Here is a 20,099-nt window from a genome sequence, read left to right on the forward strand (position 1 = left end):
AAGGGATGAAGATGAAAATGTTTTTGATTGCCCAAATGTAGAAGGGGAGGAAATAGCCAATCAAAGGAGCCAACGTCCCATAGCAAAAGATGCACATGCCAGAGACAACTGGGGAAGGATACTGTGTATAGGTGTTTCTATGCAAATGCTAGAAGCCTCCAAGCCAAAATAGGAGAGTTGGAGTGATGGATTTTAAAGGAAAACCTGGATATAGTGGGCATTACAGAAACTGACTGCAGCCAGGAAATCAGAAGACGTTTACTTCTTGGGAGGAGAGCAATGACAAATCTTGATAAAATAGTGAAGAGCAGAGACATCACACTGACAACAAAGGTTCGCATAGTTAAAGCAATGGTATTCCCCGTAGTAACCTATGGCTGCGAGAGCTGGACCATAAGGAAGGCTGAGCGAAGGAAGATAGATGCTTTTGAACTGTGGTGCTGGAGAAAAATTCTGAGAGTGCCTTGGACTGCAAGAAGATCAAACCAGTCCATACTCCAGGAAATCAAGCCAGACTGCTCACTTGAGGGAAGGATATTAAAGGCAAAACTGAAGTACTTTGGCCACATCATGAGAAGACAGGATACCCTGGAGAAGATGCTGATGCTAGGGAAAGTGGAAGGCAAAAGGAAGAGGGGCCGACCAAGGACAAGGTGGATGGATGATATTCTGGAGGTGACAGGCTCGACCTTGGGGGAGCTGGGGGTGGCGACGGCTGACAGGATGCTCTGGTGTGGGCTAGACCATGAAGTCATGAAGAGTCGGAAGCGACTGAACGAATAAACAACAACAACAAACAGAAACCTGGTGGAGTGGAGAGAACCAGTGGGATACAGTCATCTCTGAATATAAACTCTATAGGACGGACAGGGAAGGGCGTACTGGGGGAGGTGTTGCCCTGTACGTCAAAGAGGGCATAGTGTTGAGCAGACTAGAACACCTAGAAGGGGCAGGCTCTTTCATAGAAGCGCTGTGGGTGACAGGCTCCAAAACTAATTTAGTGCTAGGAACATGTTATCGTCCCCCAGACCAGAATGCTCAGAGTGACCTTGAGATGGAAAACGAAATCAGGGATGCCTCCAAACAAGGAAGTTTGTAATAATGGGCAACTTCAATTACCCCCACATTGATTGGATAAATGCATGTTCCAACCACAAGAAAGAGGTTAAATTTCTAGATGCCCTAAATGATTGTGCCCTAGAACAGTTGGTCATGGAACCGACCAGAGGGGAGGCAACTTTGGATTTAATCCTAAGTGGTGTCGTCCACGACCTAGTATGAGATGTAAATGTTGTTGAACCAACTGGAAACAGTGATCACAGTGCTATCAGATTTAATATATATTTAAGTGGAAAATTGCCCAGGAAGTCCAACAGAGTCATGTTTGACTTCAAAAGAGGAAACTTCTCTAAAATGAGGGAACTGGTGAAACGGAAGCTAAAAGGGGGAGTCAAAAGGCTTAAATCCCTTCAAAATGCTTGGGGATTACTCAAAACCACAATAATAGAAACCCAGCTAAAATGTATACCACTGGTTAGGAAAGGTAGCACCAAGTCGAAGAGGTAACCGGCAAGGTTAATGAGCAGTGTTAAGGGAGCTATTAGAGAAAACAGAGCTTCTTTCAGAAAATGGAAGTCTTGCCCAAGTGAGGAAAATAAAAGGGAGCACAGCTTGCACAAAGATGATGCAAGCAGACAATAAGAGATGCAAAAAAGCATTTTGAAGAGCATATCGCTAACAACAACAAGGCCAACAATGAAGAATTCTTCACTGCAGAAAACCAGCTAGGGAGGCAGTTGGACCACTGGATGACAATGGAGTTACAGGAGGACTGAAGGAGGACAAGGAGATTGCAGAGAAGCTGAATGAATTCTTTTCATCCTTCTTCACTGCAGAAGATATAGGGCACATACCTGTGCCTGAACTGATGTTTTCAGGAAGGGAGTCTGAGGAACTGAGGCAAATAGTGGTGACAAAAGATGAAGTTCTCAACCTTATTGATAAATTGAAAGCAAATAAATCACTGGGCCCAGATGGTATCCATCCTAGAGTTCTCAAAGAACTCAAATATGAAATTGCTGATCTTCTAACCCAAATATGCAACATGTCCCTAAGATCAGCCTCTATACCACTGGATGACTCTATACCACATGGCCAATGTAACACCAATTTTCAAAAAAGGATCAAGGGGGGATCCAGGAAATTACAGTCCTGTTAGCTTAACGCCTGTTCTGGGTAAATTGGTTGAAGGCATTCTTAAAGATAAAATTAGTAACCATACAGAAGGACAAGCCCTGCTGAAAAAAGATTCAACACGGCTTCTGCAAAGCTAGGTCCTGTCTCACTAACCTTTTGGGGTTCTTTAAGAGTGTCAATAAACATGTAGACAAGGTGATCCGGTAGACATTGTTTACTTGGAATTCCAAAAGGCTTTTGACAAAGTCCCTCACCAAAGATTCCTGAGCAAACTTAACAGTCATGGAATAAGAGGACAAGTCCTCTTATGGATCAGTAACTGGTTAAAGAACAGAAAGCAGAGAGCAGGAATAAATGGTAAATTCTCCCAATGGAGGGAAGTAAATAGTGGGGTCCCACAGGGATCTGTATTAGGACCAATGCTTTTCAACCTGTTCATAAATGATCTGGAATTAGCAGTCAGCAGTGAAGTGGCTAAGTTTGTGGATGACATGAAATTATTTAGGGTAGTTAAAACAAAAAGGGATTGTGAAGCACTCCAAAAGGATCTCTCCAAGCTGGGAGAATGGGCATCTAAATGGCAAATGCAGTTCAATGTAAGCAAGTGTAAAGTGATGCACATTGGGGCAAAAAATCCCAACTTCAAGTATAACCTGATGGGACCTGAGATAGCGGTGACTAAGAAAGAGATCTTGGGGTTGTGGTGGACAGCTCAATGAAGATGTCAGCCCAGTGTGCGGCCGCTGAAAAATCCATGTTGGGCATAATTAGAAAAGGAATTGAGAATAAAACTGCCAACATCATACTGCCCCTATACAAATCTATGGAGCAACTACACTTGGAATACTGTGTACAGTTCTGGTCACGACACCTAAAAAAAGATATTGCAGAGCTGGAAAAGGTGCAGAAAAGGGCATCTAAAATGATCAAGGGGCTGGAGCATCTCCCTTATGAGAGAAGGTTACAACAGCTGGAAAAAAGGAGAGTAAGGGGAGACATGATAGAGTTCTACAAAGCTATGCATGGTGTGGAGAATGTGGATAAGGAGACATTTTCTCCCTCTCTCAAAATACTAGAACTCAGGGTCATCCTATGAAGCTGATTGGTGGGAGATTCAGGACAGATAAAAGGAAGTACCCTTTCACACAGTGCATAGTTAAACTATAGAATTCACTCCCACAGGAAGTAGTGATGACCACCAGTTTGGATGGCTTTAAAAGAGGGTTAGACAAATTCCTGGAGGAAAAGGCTATCAATGGCTACTAGTCTTTATGACTATGTGCTCCTTCCAGTACCAGAGGCAGTGAGCCTATGTACACCAGTTGCTGGGGAACATGGGTGGGAGGCTGCTGTTGTGCTCATGCCCTGCTTGTAGGTTCCTGGTGGACAGCTGGTTGGCCACTGTGTGAACAGAAGGCTGGACGAGATGGATCCTTGGCCTGATCCAGCATGGCTCTTATATTCTTATGAGTCCCAGGAAAAGTATTTTGGACATTATTGTAACTCAATATAGTCTTAAGTCGCAGCTAAGTCCCTGACCTAGCTTAATTAGGTGTTTATTTAACTTCAGGGCTAAACTGTGAATAGTAGGGTACACATGAATTAATAATACAGAAATAAATATATAAAAGCCAAACTCAGCTATGCAACAGAATTTGAGAGCTGGAGAAGAACTGAACTCAAAGTAAATGTATATGGTCCCATTACTGACAAATAATGCAGATTTAAAAATCATTATTAAAAAGATGCAATTGTTCAAACTGTAATATACTTTAAAACTACGTTATGATTACTGGGGAAATAATGAAAATTAAACTATTGTTTTCAGCTTTTAAATTCTATTGAACAACTGCGTAAGCTTGCAGCAAAAATTCTATGATTTGCCCATCGCTAAAATAGATCTGACATACAGACATGGTACAAGGTCAAGGTCACAGATCAGGAAGCAAGATTACAAACAGGACTGATGTAACAGCTGGCATTTGATCAAAGCTTCAGGGATTTTAGCACACTTACCAGAAAATACAGTGCTTCTTCTTATATAGTGCAGTTTTTGATGTCTTTATAAAAAAAATGCTTGCACTTTTAAAAATAATACAATGTTTAGAATGCAGAACCAAACTGAGAGAAAAATAGCTTATATTAAAGAAACAAGAAGTTGCAATGTCAAAATCTTTTGTATAAATAAACTCAATAATCCATTGGTGCCCTTCAACCTACAATTCTATTGGTGAAACCCAAAGAGGTCCATGCACGTTTGCAAAGCATTTATGTACACAGGGGCTGCTGGTTTTCCATTTCACTATCAGCCCCATATAGTCAGTAATCAGAAGGGATATAGGTCTATACGTTTTAGGCGTTGTGGGGTTCTTCTGGTTTTGTCTGTCATAACCTCATAATGGACTTCTATTCATATCTGTGGAGGTATCTGTGTTATTAATATTCCACTTAACAATCCTACCAACCTAGGAACCATTAAGGGCGCAATCCTATGGCTGCTAGTCAGCAGCTAGACAGCCAAAGGATAGGTCGGCTCCCAGCAAACCAACCCCCGCTGCCTCGTAGGCAGCACGGATCAGCCTCGTGCTCGTAAGAGCAGTGCAGAGTGGCAAAAATGGGGCATTCCCAGGGGTTGGGCGGGAAAGTCGGAAATGCCGGTACGACACATCCTGTGTGTCATTTGGCTGCCGCTTTCCGTGCTCCTCAGTCCCGCAGCTAGACAGCTGAAATCGGCTACCTAGACATGAAAGCAGGGCAGGGGGAGCAAGGAAGAGATCCACTCCTCACCACTCCTCTTGCCCTGCACTGGATAGGCAGTCGCCCCCCGGGTCAGAGGCGACCATCCATCTCAATAGGATTGCTCCCTAAGTCAATACATATTTGGCAAAACTCACATATAATTCCATCTGGGGATTCTCCTTTCTTTCCCCCATCCTTTGTTTTTGCCCTTGCATATCTTTATGCATACTCCATTTGATGTAATGAGTTAAGTGAGGGAAGTGGATCTGTTCACAAGGAAGATGTGATTTTACTCATCATCATGACAGTCTGGGTGCCTAGCAGGAAGGAATTTTATTTATTGACTTTAGGCATGTATACGCCACCCTATAATCCAGTTCTCAGGGTTTTAGGGCGGCACATAACAAGAATAAAAACAAATTTAAAATGCTTACAAGAAAAATGGTCAACAAAAACATAAAAGCAGCATAAAACAAAGTGGCAAAAAATCTGATTAGACTTGGAGAACATTAAAAGACCTGGGACAATATACAGGTCTTCACCTGGTGCTGAAATTACATGAAGGAAGGTGCAAAGGGAACGTCTATGAGGAGGGAATAACTAAGGTACTTCCTTAAATAAAGGAAGAGCCCAAATACTTCAGTATGTGTCCCTCCCTGTTAGTTTCCAAATTTTCTTATGCGCCGTGGGGAAGAAATATCTGGTGCATGGAAGTGAAGAGAGGGAACTTCATGCCCTCGCATTTTGGTCCATTTACCTCTTTTTCTAAATCATTTGCTCACCCCCAGATCACTGATGTCCTGAGCTGGAGAGGAGCTATCAGAGTAGTAACATCTGGAAGACACCACTAAGTAAAATGGTTCTCCTTGTTTAAAAGTTCCAGGGAAGCTAGAGACTCACCAAGAGCCTGAGTTGGTCTGGGAGTTCATGGAGAAGGAATGACTTAAATGAATCTGTGAGGACTGCTTTTCTTGCTTGTATACTCTGTCTGATAGTATACAAGCAAGCACTGGTAGTCAGACAGATTATGTTTAGCCCTCAAATCATGGACTGCAGCAATGCTATTGCTGAAGTGGATCAAATGGCTCAGGGCAAAAGGACACTCATCTCCTGCTCCTCCAGGCTCCTCCATCCAACCTTCTGTCCTGTCCACAAAGTGAGTGAGGAACTATCAGATTCTGAAAGGTTTTGATAACATTAGCGATCATGAATGTAATAATTCTTTAGAAAGGACAGGTTGCTTACCTGTAACTGTGGTTCTTCAAGTGGTCATCTGTGCATTCACACATATGGGCTCTGCAACTGCACGGAGCCTCGATTTGGGAAACTTCTAAAGCTGAGGAAGTTTTGGTGGGAACCCTCTCCCACCATCCCGCTGTGCATGTCTGGACGGGTTCCTGCCTATTCCCTCAGTTCGATGAGACCCAAGTGTGGCCTCGTAACTGAAGGGAGTACACGGAACAGACACCTCGGTATCAGACAAAAATAATATCATGAACACCGAAGTGGGGATGGTGGGTGGGTTGTGTGAATGCACAGATGACCACTCGAATAACCACAGTTACAGGTAAGCAACCTATCCTTCTTCTTCGTGGTCTCTGTGCCTCACACATATGGGAGAGTAGCCAGCTCACTTACCAGAGGTGGGTAGGTGTCCTAATGCAGCACCGAAGAAAGAACAGGAACAAAGGAACAGTCTGCTCGAGACCTCACATCTAGGCGATAATGCCATACAAAGATTGACAGTGTCAACCACGTGGTAGCACAGCAGAACTCCAGAATGGAGACACCCCTGTCAAACGCTATCGACGTTGCCATGGCTCGTGTGGAATGTGCTCTCACCTTACCCAAATCTAGGTTCACCAGCTGATAAGTGAGGGTAATTGTTTGAACCATCCAACAGGCCAGTCTCTGGGATGATATTGGCAGACACTTTTCGTTTCCCCCATAACACACAAAAAGTCCAGAGGACTTGTGAAAATCTTAAGTCCTGGATTTATAGAAAGCCGATGCCCTCTGAACATCCAAGTCATGCAATCTAGACTCCAACTCCGATGTTGGGAATGGAAAAAATGCATGCAAGATGATGTCCCAGTTAACATAAAAAGTAGACACTACTTTTGGTAAAAAAACCTGTACATCTGGGTGAAGCACAATTTTATCCTTGTGGAAGACCATATAAGGATCGTCCACTCTACGGGCTGCTAGCTCACTAGCCCGACGGGCAGATGTCACTGCTACTAAGAAGGCCACTTTCCAAGACAATAGGCGAAAACAACGTGTTGCTAGAGGTTCAAAACCGTTAGAGCCTGAAGGACAACTGATAAGTTCCAGCTCAGTACCGGTGGTTTAACAAGAGGTCGGAGATTCTTTACTCCATGAAGAAATTACTGAGTATGAGGGTGGGAAAAAACAGTAAAACCCCCTACTGGGGCATGCAAAGCCACAATTGCTGCCAGATAAACTTTGATAGATGAGAATTTAAGTCCTTTTTTCAAATAAGGACAACAAAACTGCAAAACCTGATGAAGCAAAAAGTTAGCTGGGTCTATCCTATTTGCAGCTGCAAAGGTAGAAAACCCGCCCATTTAAGGGCATAAGAGCATCTAGTTGCCGGCTTCCTAGCCATCTGTAAGATTGCATGAAGTGGCCCTGGAAACTGTGGAATGTCTAGCGACTTTGGAGCCTCTGTGCCGTTAAGTGCCATGTTTGAAGATCGGGATGTTGAATCTGCCCGTTCTGCTGGTACAAGAGATCTGGTCTCACTGGGAGCCAATGATACTGGTGTTGCATCTGGCTGAGCAGTGGGGCAAACCACCCCTGCCTCAGTCACAGTGGGGTGATGATTATACAGTCCATGTTGTCGTCCAGTATCTTTGACAACACCCAAGTTAGCTGTGGAAAGGATGGAAAAAGGACGTAAAACCCTTCGTCCCAACTCAGGAGGAAAGCATCACCCAAGGAGGCTAGACCTATGCCTGCTCTGCTGCAATAATACTTGCACACTGTGTTGTCCTCTGTTGCAAACAAGTCTATATCAGAGGCACTCATCAGATGAACAGCCGATGTACAACTTTGGGATGGAGCTGCCATTAGTGCAACGCCCAAAACGACAGGCTTAGTTGATCTGCTAGAACATTATCGGATCCAGCAACATGAACTGCTATCAGGGAAACCTCCCTCGCAATGCACCATTCGAGTATATCCAGAGTACTAGTGTTTATGACTCTGTCCCTTGTTTGTTCAATTATAAACAAGGGTAGTGTTGTCAGATGCCACTTGTACAATCCTGTCCCGGACATCTAAGCTTGAAAGCCCTCAGAGCTTTCTGTACCGCAAGCAAGTTTATATGCTTGCCCTTCTCCAATCCCGTCCAGAGGCCCTGTACCCTGAGGGATCCACAGTGAGCTCCCCACCCCTGTAGTGATGCATCAGTTGTGGTCACTCCTGAAGGGGCTGGATGGTGGAAAGGCACTCCTGGAAGTAGGTGATGTAGGGATGTCCGCCAACAGAGAGTCTCTCTTATCTTTCTCCGGAGCCTTAAGTGAGTATGCCATGCATCTCCTGTGGGATCAAACACTCTGGTGAACCATAATTGGAGGCTCCTCATCTGAAGGCGGGTAAACGAGACCACTGCAGTCATAGCTGCTATTAATCCCAACAGCCTCTGAATCGTAAAAGCAGTGACGGTACCGAAGCGAAGAGTTTGGTTTACTAAAGTCACCAACATGTCTGCTCAATCCCATGGGTTTTTGTGAACCGCCCAGAGAGCTTCGGCTATTGGGCGGTATAGAAATAAATAAATAAATAAATAAATAAATAAATAAATGGGAGGAAAGCATGACCCTAATGTGAATCCAAAACAGCACCTATAAACTGGATGGTTTGGGTCGGTTCCATGCAAGATATTTTGGACATTCATGTAGAGACCAAGGGCATCTAGAAGATCACAGTGACTCTGAACGAAGGAGATTCCGACGCGATGGCGTTACTAGTGCCACTCGCTGATGTAAGGAAAGAGAATCACTCTCTGCAGCCGGAGGTAAATGCATACCACTGCCATGCACTTCATAAAGATTCGGTGCTGTCAGGAGGCCGAACGGAAAAACCCGAAACTGGTATGCATGCATCCCAACAGTGAAGCGAAGGTAATGTTGACTTGACTTTTCGATTGCTATGTGGAAATATGCGTCATTGAGGTTGATGGATGTGAACCAGTTGCTTGTCTGCAGCAGCGGCAATATGGCAGTCAACATGATCATATGGAATTTCTTTGGTGTGATAAAGAAATTTACGTCGTCCAGATCCAAGTTCAGATGAAGCCCTTCATCCCTTTTCGAGACGGTAAAGTATAGGGACTAAAAACCTTGCAGACACTGATGACTTGGTACTGGTTGGATTGCACCCTTCTCCAACAGCAAAGCAACCTCCGCTTCTTGAACATCGAATGGTGGTGTCGACCATACCATACTGAAGGGGGGGAGGGTGTTACACTTGATCTTGTATCCTCTGCTGATTATTGAGAGCACCCACAAATCTGCTGTGATTTGCATCCATGCTGGGAGAAAACTGGAGAGACAAGTCCCAAAAAACTTGAAGGGGTGCCTGCTCGATTCTTATCCCCAGGATCAGACTTATGGAGAGTAGATCGGAATTTACAGGAGGCATATTGCCTCCGAGATGCAGATGGATGTTGGTGTTGCTACTGCCTTTGGCATCGCTCGCCTTGCTGTCTCTGTTGCTGGAATCCTGGTTGTCTGAACCAACGGTGAGGCTTCAGTGGGGCTGGGGTTTGAGTAAGTCCCATCTTTTTAGCAGTAGTTTTTGCCTTTTGGACAGAATCCGTGGCATCATCTTAGTCGCATTAAACAGATCTGCACCATCAAAAGGGAGATCCTCAATTCTGGACCTGGCCTCTTGAGACAAGCCTGCCGACCTCAGCCAGGCATGCTTCCTGAGAGCGACTGCCCTGATCACTGCTTTCACCCGCAATCTGTCTGATGACAGGCAGTGTTACTCTATTGCCTCGCCACTTGGGTCACTTCCGCCTAGAACACCTTGGCCAGTTCCCTTTGTTCATCAGGCAAGTGGTCACAAAGTAATCCAATTTTTCCCAGAAGAACATTTGATACCTCACCATTGTCGCCTGATAGTTAGTGACTCTAAGACGCAATGCTGCAGATGAATAAATCCCGCAGCCCATAAGGTCCAATCTTCACCCCTCCTTATCTACTGGAGCAGACTGAATCTTGTGGGAATGACTTTGCATCGATTCAACAATTACAGAGTTAGGGTGCAGACGTGTGAATAGAAATTCAGCATCCTTTTCTAATATTCTGTACATGGTCTCCAACCTCTTTGAAGTAGGAGTCATGGACGCCAGTGCCTTCCATGATTGTTTAACAGTTTGTAGCAGTGTTGGCAAGAAAGGAATGGAAACAGGCATCAACGTTTCCACATTAACAGCATCGAAACCAGGTCTTTCAGCCTTTCAACGGGCTGCTGAGTTTCTATCCTGAGAGAATGTGCCATTCTAAGGATCTACGTGGAGAAATGGCCCAAGTCCTCTGAAGGTGAAATTGAGTTCTGCAATCCTACTGTTCTGACTGGCAATGAAATTGATGGTGGAGTTCAATCTCTGATTTCCCCCTCGGATGTCAAGGTAATCTATACAGTGTCGATCCTCAGTATCGACACATCCACTGTCTCAGTTCTCAGTACCAACATCTCAGGTCTTCTCGGTATCAGTGAGTTTAATAGAGGTGGCGGAAGATCCTTTGGACATTCTGCCTGCAGTGTTTTCTCATCTCTCCTCCTTTTCTTTTTCTCCAGGTCTGAAGTCTTAGGCATCCAAGCCATTTTTGGCAATTTCTGAGCTATAGACAGCATTAAAGGCCTTCTGGGAGTAAGAGGCTTTTCCGTCTGGCTAGAGCTGGCATGGAAGGAGTTTGGACTCTCTCTGTTCTCTCTTCAGTTTGGGGCGCATGTCAATCTTTTGAAGAGGCAGATACCTGTGCCATTGGAGTTCAACAGTGGCCAACGCCCTTTTCCAAAGCTCAGTGTGAAGTCTATCTGCTCGATTTCTACGGGCCTACTTCAAGAAGCCCTGGCAAAGTGGACACACCACTACCACATGTCCCTCTCCTAGGCAGAAGAGACAAAGGGAGTGCCTGTCTGACAGCGGCAACTTACTCCCACACTGAGAGCACTTCCAAAAGGGTGCCTTCAAGGCCATACGCCTTGAGGCGAACAGCACGTGATCGAAAGATAAAATAAATACATAAAAATAGCACTACAATAAAAACAAGACTTAAGAGAGTGAAGAAACGATAGAAGAAAAGATATAGACAGAATAAAACTTCAGCAAAAAGTTCCAATGCAGTCCTATAATGGATGAAGTTCCTGACGAGGTACTTCAGTTGGTGGTTGAAGAAGAATTGAGGGAATAGGCAGGAACTCATCCAGACATATGCAACGGGATGTTGGGGGAGGGTTCCTGCTAAAACTTTCTCAGCTTTAGAAGTTTCCCGAATCGAGGCTCCGCACAGGCCTGTGTGATGCACAGAGACCAGGAAGAAGAACAAGTGTTTATTTGAAGAAGAAGAAGAAGAAGAAGAATCTATCCAAGCATAACTCCTAGTAATACTTAATAGAGGTTACCCTCTGGAAAACATTTTTAAGTGTGTCAAAACATATGTATAGTTTCAGTACTCACTTCAAAAGCAACATCCTAGGCAAGTTGCTACAAAACTACATGTATATCAATTCTTTATCTTGCACACATGCACATAACTATGTGAATATACAAATTATATAATAGGTATTACTTATAATTATAATACTATAATTTATAGTATTATAAACTACTAATATAAATTAGTAGTTTATAAACTACTAATACTAAATACCAAGATCTCTAATGTTTTCATTACATATTTAAAATTTCACATTCTTAAATAAGAACTAGGAATACACTTGACATATATTTAAAACAGGCCCATTATTAAGGTTTCTTTCTTCTGCCTATAGAAGACCATTAAGATAATCATTTCACCATTGTTTCTTGCCAGGAAAAACACTACCCAGTGCAGAGAAGCAAAATCAGACAAAAGTAGGCCATGCCATTCTGAAATAGTGCCTATAACTCTTGTTTACGATTAGATATGAGAGCGCTAACCATCACTGCGCAAGTACTAAGATTCAGCTTTGAAACAGAGGTAACATTCTTCCCACACATATACCCATCCCAATAGAAAAGCTCAGGTTTTATGTGTCTCAAACACTTCCTTCTCAAAAATATTCATTCATCCTGATTAAGAATCAAAGGACTTTCTTCAAAGCTAAAGTGTCCCAAACTGGGTCTGTCTCACAGGAAAATACATGTACATAATTCAGTCGCAAGCCTAGGTTTCCTTTGCTGGACAGTCTTTAATGAGAAAGTCTCATAACTGCTGTAGAAAGCAAAATCTTTTAGAAAAGTGAACTAACTATCCATGTTTATGCAGAAGTTATGTGAATAAACGGTGTTAGCCCCAATCCAGAAAAGGAGTAAATAAAGATCAGATAAGATTTAGTTTTATAAAAATAAAAGAAAATTCTAACTCTTAAATGACAGGCATTTTAAAATACTAAAAAGAGAAGGAAGAAAATACTTGGTTTCCCATTACACTGACTGCACAAACTCAATCTAATTAAAGCCATAATTAAAACATCACTCTTTATAACCACGTACCTTGGAATAAGTCCCACACAACTCAATAGGACTTACTTCTGGACAGACAAGTGTAGGATTGTACTGTATCACAAGGACAAATTTTGTTTCAGCCTTGCTGAAACTAATAGGTTTTGGAGGAAGCAATCTGAAATAAAAGGTTGGGACTACACTGCTGAATGGGACTACTCTGATTTTAAATGTCCATGAGGAAGAGATCAAACTAAGCAAAAGTCTTATCCCATCTCCTAGTAGTTTACTCAAAAACAAACCAAGAAAAAGGACAGATCATGATGTAGGGTCATTCCAATGGGCCTTCTGGGTTGCTGGCTGACAGAAGCTCTGCCACTGCCAGACATAGTGGCAGTAAAACCAAAATGTCAGGAAGAGACACCACCACTGCACCACCTAAGCTGACTCGCCAAAACTTTCACCCAGTTTCATGTGCCTTCCAAAACTGGGCCCCTGATTTTAGGCTCCTTTTCACCCATCCCAAATTTCAAGCCAAATGTTCTCATTTGAGAACGTTTCACTCAATCCCAGGTTCATTCTTCTTTAAAACATTCAACTCTCTTTTAGATAAAAAATCATCTACTAAACTAAATGTAATCATTACTTTTCATGTACATTTTCAGCAGCACTGGAAAATGCCCCTCTTCTAGCAATTTTTTAATGAGTGTTTTGAAACCATCCTCCTAAATCAAAAAGCATTGCCCTCACTCTTTAACTTTGTTTGCCCTCAGTGATACCAGCACATAGCAAATTATTATCCATGTGGCTAATTCAGGAACCATTCATACTCAGTGGGATTTGTTTGACATTGCTACATAGCCACATCTGTTTGTCTACTATTTTACTTGTTACTTATTAAGTTTAGAACCTGCCCTTTAAGCTCATCATTAGGGCAAGTTACAATAATATATTAAAATAAAATACAATAAAATATGTAGCGCAGCTATCTTGTTCAGTAGTTCATTCCTGATTGACTGGTATCAGCTGCATGTCTAATTCAGGAAGAACTGGCATTAGAAGGGCAAAATAGTACCATCAGATAGATGAAACAATGGCAACAAACAGGATAAAATAAAGGTAACATTCTCACAATTAAGGGATTTCTCAGGAAATACTTCTGTCCTCTCACTTCAAAAACACTACTATTAACCTGAAAATCGAACCACAACATTTAGTCCAACCCTGCTTCCAAAGTACTATACGCCGAGATGTAAACTACTAAAAACTATTCCTAATCCATCAGGAACTCATGTTCTTTAATTTTTTTATAATTGCATTAAAATCTCACCATCAGAGAGCATAGAATTAAGCTGCTAGCAGAAAAGAAATATTTGACATTTCTATCAAGCTTCTGCAGGATCTAATATTCTAGCATCATCTTAATCTTAGCTACAATACAACTTCAATCTTTAAAATGATGCTTTTAACGTAAGTACAGATAGCTATGTGATTCATGCATGGAGCCAAAGTAAGAAAAAAGGATGTTCCACTTCTGAGTAAAAACATACCTCAAGTCATCCAACAAACTTAGCCCGATTTCCACTTGACACTGTGTTTTCTGGTTTGCTTATTATTTTACAAAAGAGAGCCATACCTTGTCAAGTAGCAGGGTGCATATGTACATTTTCTACATGTACCCTTTAAAATGTCAGAAGCATCTGGGCCTGATTTGAGCTGCTACTTACATGTATTTTAAAAGGGAACATGACAAAAATGTGCCTATTTCCTTTATACTGGGCATGGTGCATGCATACCTTGTACTTATACGTGTGTACATGAGTACTAAAATGTAAATAAGAATCAGCCCTAACATTCATTAGAACTTCACCTCCAATTTCCAGTGTCATAATTCAATTTGAATAACAAGGATAGAAACATTACTGACGAGCTTTTGAGTCATGAAGAGTAGGAATTTGGTTTGGGTGGCATTAGATGCCACCTAAGGGATGCTTCCAAAAATGTTCCCATCAAAATTTGTGCCCAGATTCTGGCATCTGAATTACCTGATTTTATTCGTGGAGTTAGTTCGATGGTGATTCTTTCTTGTTTCTGATGTCTGAACTTCAGACTTCTGAGCATTCAGAATTTGCCACAATTTTTAGTTTATGTCTTTTTTCCTCCTCAGAGGTGACTGATGTGCAGTTAGCGCATTGTTTTAATAAATGTGCAGATGTGCTCATATATCACAGTAATCTGAAAGAAAAAAAAAGACGTGAACTGTAAACTGTGAAGTTGTCAGAATTAAAAATTGTCAGAATTAAAAGTTAAGAATTGATAAGCATATATCTTATTAAACAATATAATACTGATGCCAGCTTCACTTTTGGTCCCAACCTGAAAGGAAGATGTCTGGGGCTCAAAAACAAAGGCAAAACGTGGGTGAATGGAATCTAAGTTCCTGGATCTAGCACTGTTCCTGGAAGGTCAGGTGGCGATGGTGGCCAGGAGTGCCTTTATCCAGCTTGAACTGGTATGCCAGCTCTGTCCCTTCCTGGAAAAGGCAGATCTGGCCACAGTGGTCCATGCTTTAATCACCTCGTGTTTAGATGACTGTACCATGTTCTATGTGGCACTGTCCTTGAAAAGTGTTCAGAAACTATAGGTAATGCAAACTGTGATGGTCAGACCTTTGGTGTACATTTATAAACTATATGAAACAGCTACACTGGCTTCCTATTTGTTTCTGGGACCAATTCAAGGTTGCACCATAGATTTGTGTAAAGGCATTTATACCTTTAAAACTCAAGTATACCTGACAGACTATCTCCTCCCATATGAACCTGCCCAGAGCCTACATTATTCATCTGTGGCCCTGTTATGTGCCCCAATTCCTGGAAAGGTGAGGTTGGTTAGGCATTGAGACAGGTAGAAGAATCCTGGTTGTGCGACTCCCATCCCAGGAATGTTAGGCTGGCTCTCTCCAAACTGGGGCAATGGGCATTAAAATGGCAAATGCATTTCAATGTAAACCAGCATAAGTGATTCACATTGGGGCAAACATGTGACTTCCTAACTTCACATAATACTTAGGGGGTAAGCTGGCAGTGACTGACCAGGAAAAATGTGACCACATCTGGAATACTGTGTACAGTTCTGGAAACTGTGCCTCAATAAAAGATACTGTACAGCTCAAAAAGTTGAGCCGATGTGACATAGAGCCAGTGTGGCATAGTGGTTAGTGTTGGACTGGGACTCAGGCGATCCAGGCTCTAGTCCCCACTGAACCATGAAGCTCAATGGGTGACTTTGAGTCAGTCACTGACGCTTAGCCTAACCTATCTCACAGGGTTGTTGTGAGGATAAAATGGAGTATAATGGAGTATCATTTTATTAAAATGATAAAATTCTGGCAAAGAGGTAATAGGTACTTTCCAAGGTGGCCAAGGTAGAAAATCTCCTATCTACAAGGCCCATCTGTTTTCATCTGTTTGATCGGGGTCCCGCACCATGATAAAATAATGCTATACTGACGAAATATTAACTTAACACACTGTTGTTCTTATAGATTGTGGAGATTATGTAACCCACCTTGAGTGTAGCGATAACCACCAGCTTGTATGGCTTTAAAAGGATTAGACAAATTCAAGGAGGATAAGCCTATCATTGGCTACTAGTCATGATGGCTATATTACCTCCAGTATCAGAGGCAGTATGTCTCTCAATACCAGTCGCTGGGGAACAGGATACTGGACTAATCAAGACTCTGGTCTGATCCAACAGGGCTCTGCTTAAGTCTAAGTTAACCAATAAAGCCAAGGTTAGCTAACTAATAACCCGGAGTGTTGCCCCAGCACTGTCTGGACTGGATGCTAATGAGACCTAAAATAGTCCTAGAGGATGGTATGCATCCTAAACGCCACCTCCCCAGATGGGCTCTGTTGCTGAGACATACACCCTGGCAGAGTTGTGATGTCTTTTGCTGCCTCTGGGACTGGTGACATGGTTAAGCGTGGGATTCTAAGTGCTGAACAAATTTCTAGGGAAGAGTCATTTTGGTCCAAGGATATGGGCAAGGGAGCCTCCTCAGGAGCATGGGATGGAGGAATCATAGTCCCTTTGGGATTCCTCTTCACGTGTGGGAATTTCTGGCAAAGAGGTAATAGGTACTTTCCAAGGTGGCCAAGGTAGAAAATCTCCTATCTACAAGGCCCATCTGTTTTCATCTGTTTGATCGGGGTCCCGCACCATGATAAAATAATGCTATACTGACGAAATATTAACTTAACACACTGTTGTTCTTATAGATTGTGCCAGTCTGTTAATTGTTTTCTTTTCCTGTTTTTTAATTCATGCAGAACATACATGAATCAAGACCTCAGTCTTAAAATTCCTTTTAATAAAAGTATCAGTGGAAGCAAAACTCTCCTTTAAGGTTTGGTTGACATGCAAATTAAGATGAACACATACTAGGTTTAAAACGTTTTAGGCTGTCTTTATGGGTGGAACCGTCTCAATACTTACAGCTGCCCATGGACACCAATGTGCCTGCAGACACCACTCTTGGAAGTCATTTTGTGCGAGTGCTCACAACACTCTCTCAACATTCTGAAGTCCTGACTGACACAAAAAGGTTGGGGACCCCTGACTTATAGGATTTCTTCATGGTTTCCATGTTACATAGGATTTATAGGAGGTACTTTGTATGTTCATCCAGGGCTTTATTTTATGTTCTGTTGTGTCAAGGTATCTTAAAATGGAATGTTTTATAGACAAAGCATGCAATTTAAGATGATTTAGTTGTCACATTGAGCAACTTATAGACACACAGCAAACACAGGCTGGCAAAAATAAATGGTAAAGAAGGAAACAGAAGAACAACCAAAAATGGTTGCCTGGTGGTTGGGTTGTGCATGTGAGTGTACACACACACATACACAGATACACAAACATACACACACACTTTTAAGCAAGCTATAGCCAGTTAAATATAATAAAGTAATATATAACATATAATTTTACATAGATGATGATGATGATGATGATGATGACAGCAGTGAAGTTCTGCTCATGGCTGGCATGCTGTCCCTATATCCAAAATGCTAGATACTAATTAGCACTAACTGACAACCTAGTTTGCTTTTTTCAGAAAAGCCAGGTCAAAGATTAAACAGGCATGGAGAGGAACTATCATGCAAGTCATAGTTTATAAAAATTACAAAAATCAATCCCTGAGACAAAAATGCAAGAAGGTTACAGTTGTTAGCCACTATCTTGAAGACTAGTTAAAAAAAATGATGAAAATTATTTTATTTCTCCAATGACATTTGAAACAGAATACCATCTCACTAGAAGATGGCAACCTAGGCTTTTGTCTAAATAAGTAAGGGAACAATATAAACTACAGTAAGACCACAATTCTATACATATCTACTCAGATGTAAATCTGAATGAGTTCAAAGAGCCTGAGTAGAGGATTGTTACCTAAAAGGAGTAGAAATGCAAATTGGAGAAAATTGTTCATTTTTACCCTATTAAAGGATATCCCTTTAAATTTAGCAAGAAGGGGAACTTTACCCAGTGCTAAATGAAGTGTAACTTTATCTGAGAGACCACTTCCCCCTATATTTAGGTTTTGAAATGATCAATCTCCTAAAAGAATCAAGGGCATTATAGTCAGTACTCAACTAAGCAGCCCAACGAAGATGAATGTTCTCTATTTTACCTTGCTCCCTTTCAGTGTCATCATGACTATATACTTTGTAGCCCAGATTCATTACCAGAATATTACCTTTTGTCTGATTATTTTATTTCTCCTTTCTCAAACATCAGCCTGTTTTCACCTCTTTAAACATTGTTCTTTAAAGTGTCTTTCTATGCCATTTCCTGCTAAACTTTTATTATTGGTAGTCTCTCATCTTTATGGAATTCTTAGTTTTCACACACTTCCCTCCAAATTAACAGATATTTCTAATTTATACATTCTGGCTTCTGCCATTCTGCCAGGGGACTTGGAGGCTGCACCTCAGGAATAACATCAAGCCAAGGGAGAAACCAACCTGGCCCGTTAACTGGTCAGAGAAGGAGCTGTTGCAGGGAGCTAGCTTCCCCCTCCCTGCCAGAAAGAACAATGCAGCCCTGGTACTGCAGAAGTTAAGGGATAGAACGCTCTGGCCCCATCCATTGGCCAAAGGAACAAGAACCACCAATTGCTCTTCAAACAAGAACACCAGCAAGGGAGGATCAGCCTGTCCTGAAGTGCATGTAAATATCCGCTTACAGCTCACCACCATGTTCTGGTATTGAAAAACTCCCTCCTCTTTCTTTTCCTTCCACTCTCCTTTTTCCTGTGTCTTGTCATTTGAGTTTGCAAATTTGATGGCAAGGCCTGCCTGCCTGCCTGCCTGCCTGCCTGCCTGCCTTCCTTCCTTCCTTCCTTCCTTCCTTCCTTCCTTCCTTCCTTCCTTCCTTTCTTGATGTGAGCTGCTTTGGGAGACAATAATTGTCTGTAAATAAATAATAAATAAATAAATAAATATACCTCCATGATTTTCAGTATGCCTTCTAATATGTTCTTAGAAGTTGTATGAATGAAAAGGAGCATTGCAAATATCTCACAAAAGGAACACTGGGTGGCTAATCACTAATAAAAATAATAAACCACAGCTGAACCAACAAGAGGTTCACATATTAAAAACAAATTATGAGAAATACATTCTTTTCTGTCACCACTCTTTCATTTCCATTTGTGTGAACTTTGTAAACACTCTGAGCCACCATCTCTCATAAAGTAGCTTAACAACTGAAAATTGACTATATCAGTGATGAAGTCTGGAGCCTAAAATATAGCAATGGGAAAAGCTTGAACAAAGTTATTATTGCATTTGAGAAGCAGCATCCTTTTTGTAGTTCAAAAACAATTTAAGATACACAAAATTAACGTTATCTGTCCACTTTTCCAACCATTTAAACCAATTTAAAACATAAACGCTACAATACCAACACCACAAAAACTTAAGTAATATAAATAGCAGTATAATAATGAATTCCCTCAGCAGCTTTTCCAAATTTACAATTAACAGTACAATCCTATACATGTCTACAAAGAAGTGACACTGGATGAGTTATTGAATTAGTTTCAGTTGTTGAGGCCCAAGGATGAGGACAAGGTACTTGGCCAAGTCCGGTCAGCCACCTTTGTGCTTGACTCTTGCCTGTTATGGCTTATTACATATAATGAGGAGGGGATATCTGGATGGGTCCAGGAGGTTGTAAATTCCTCCTTGAGAGGAGGAGTGGTGCGGTCCTCTTTAAAATAGTTGGTAATTAGGCTACTCCTGGAAAAGCCTAACCTGGTCCTGGATGACTATAGGCCAGTAGCCAATATCCCCTTCATGGGAAAGGCGCTTGAGCAGGTAGTTGCCAGACAACTCCTGGCACTCTTGAATGAAACGTATTATCTAGATCCATTTCTATCAGGCTTCAATGTGGTTTTGGAACAGAA

At 41.9% G+C, this 20,099-nt stretch overlaps 1 protein-coding gene across 2 annotated transcripts in view; it reads right to left on the bottom strand.

The window, feature by feature from the left end:
* NRIP1 (nuclear receptor interacting protein 1) overlaps positions 1-20,099 on the bottom strand; it is a 147,419-nt gene that overhangs the window by 27,335 nt on the left and 99,985 nt on the right. For both annotated transcript variants that reach the window (XM_084843513.1, XM_084843514.1), the window contains exon 3: positions 14,662-14,851. The gene's annotated coding sequence lies outside the window, so the exon portion shown is untranslated. The remainder of the gene's footprint in view (positions 1-14,661; positions 14,852-20,099) is intronic.

This window comes from Heloderma suspectum, chromosome 3 (genome assembly GCF_057233095.1).
Source record: "Heloderma suspectum isolate Gila_16-S chromosome 3, 16-S_ref, whole genome shotgun sequence".
Classification (NCBI taxonomy): Eukaryota; Metazoa; Chordata; class Lepidosauria; order Squamata; family Helodermatidae; genus Heloderma; species Heloderma suspectum.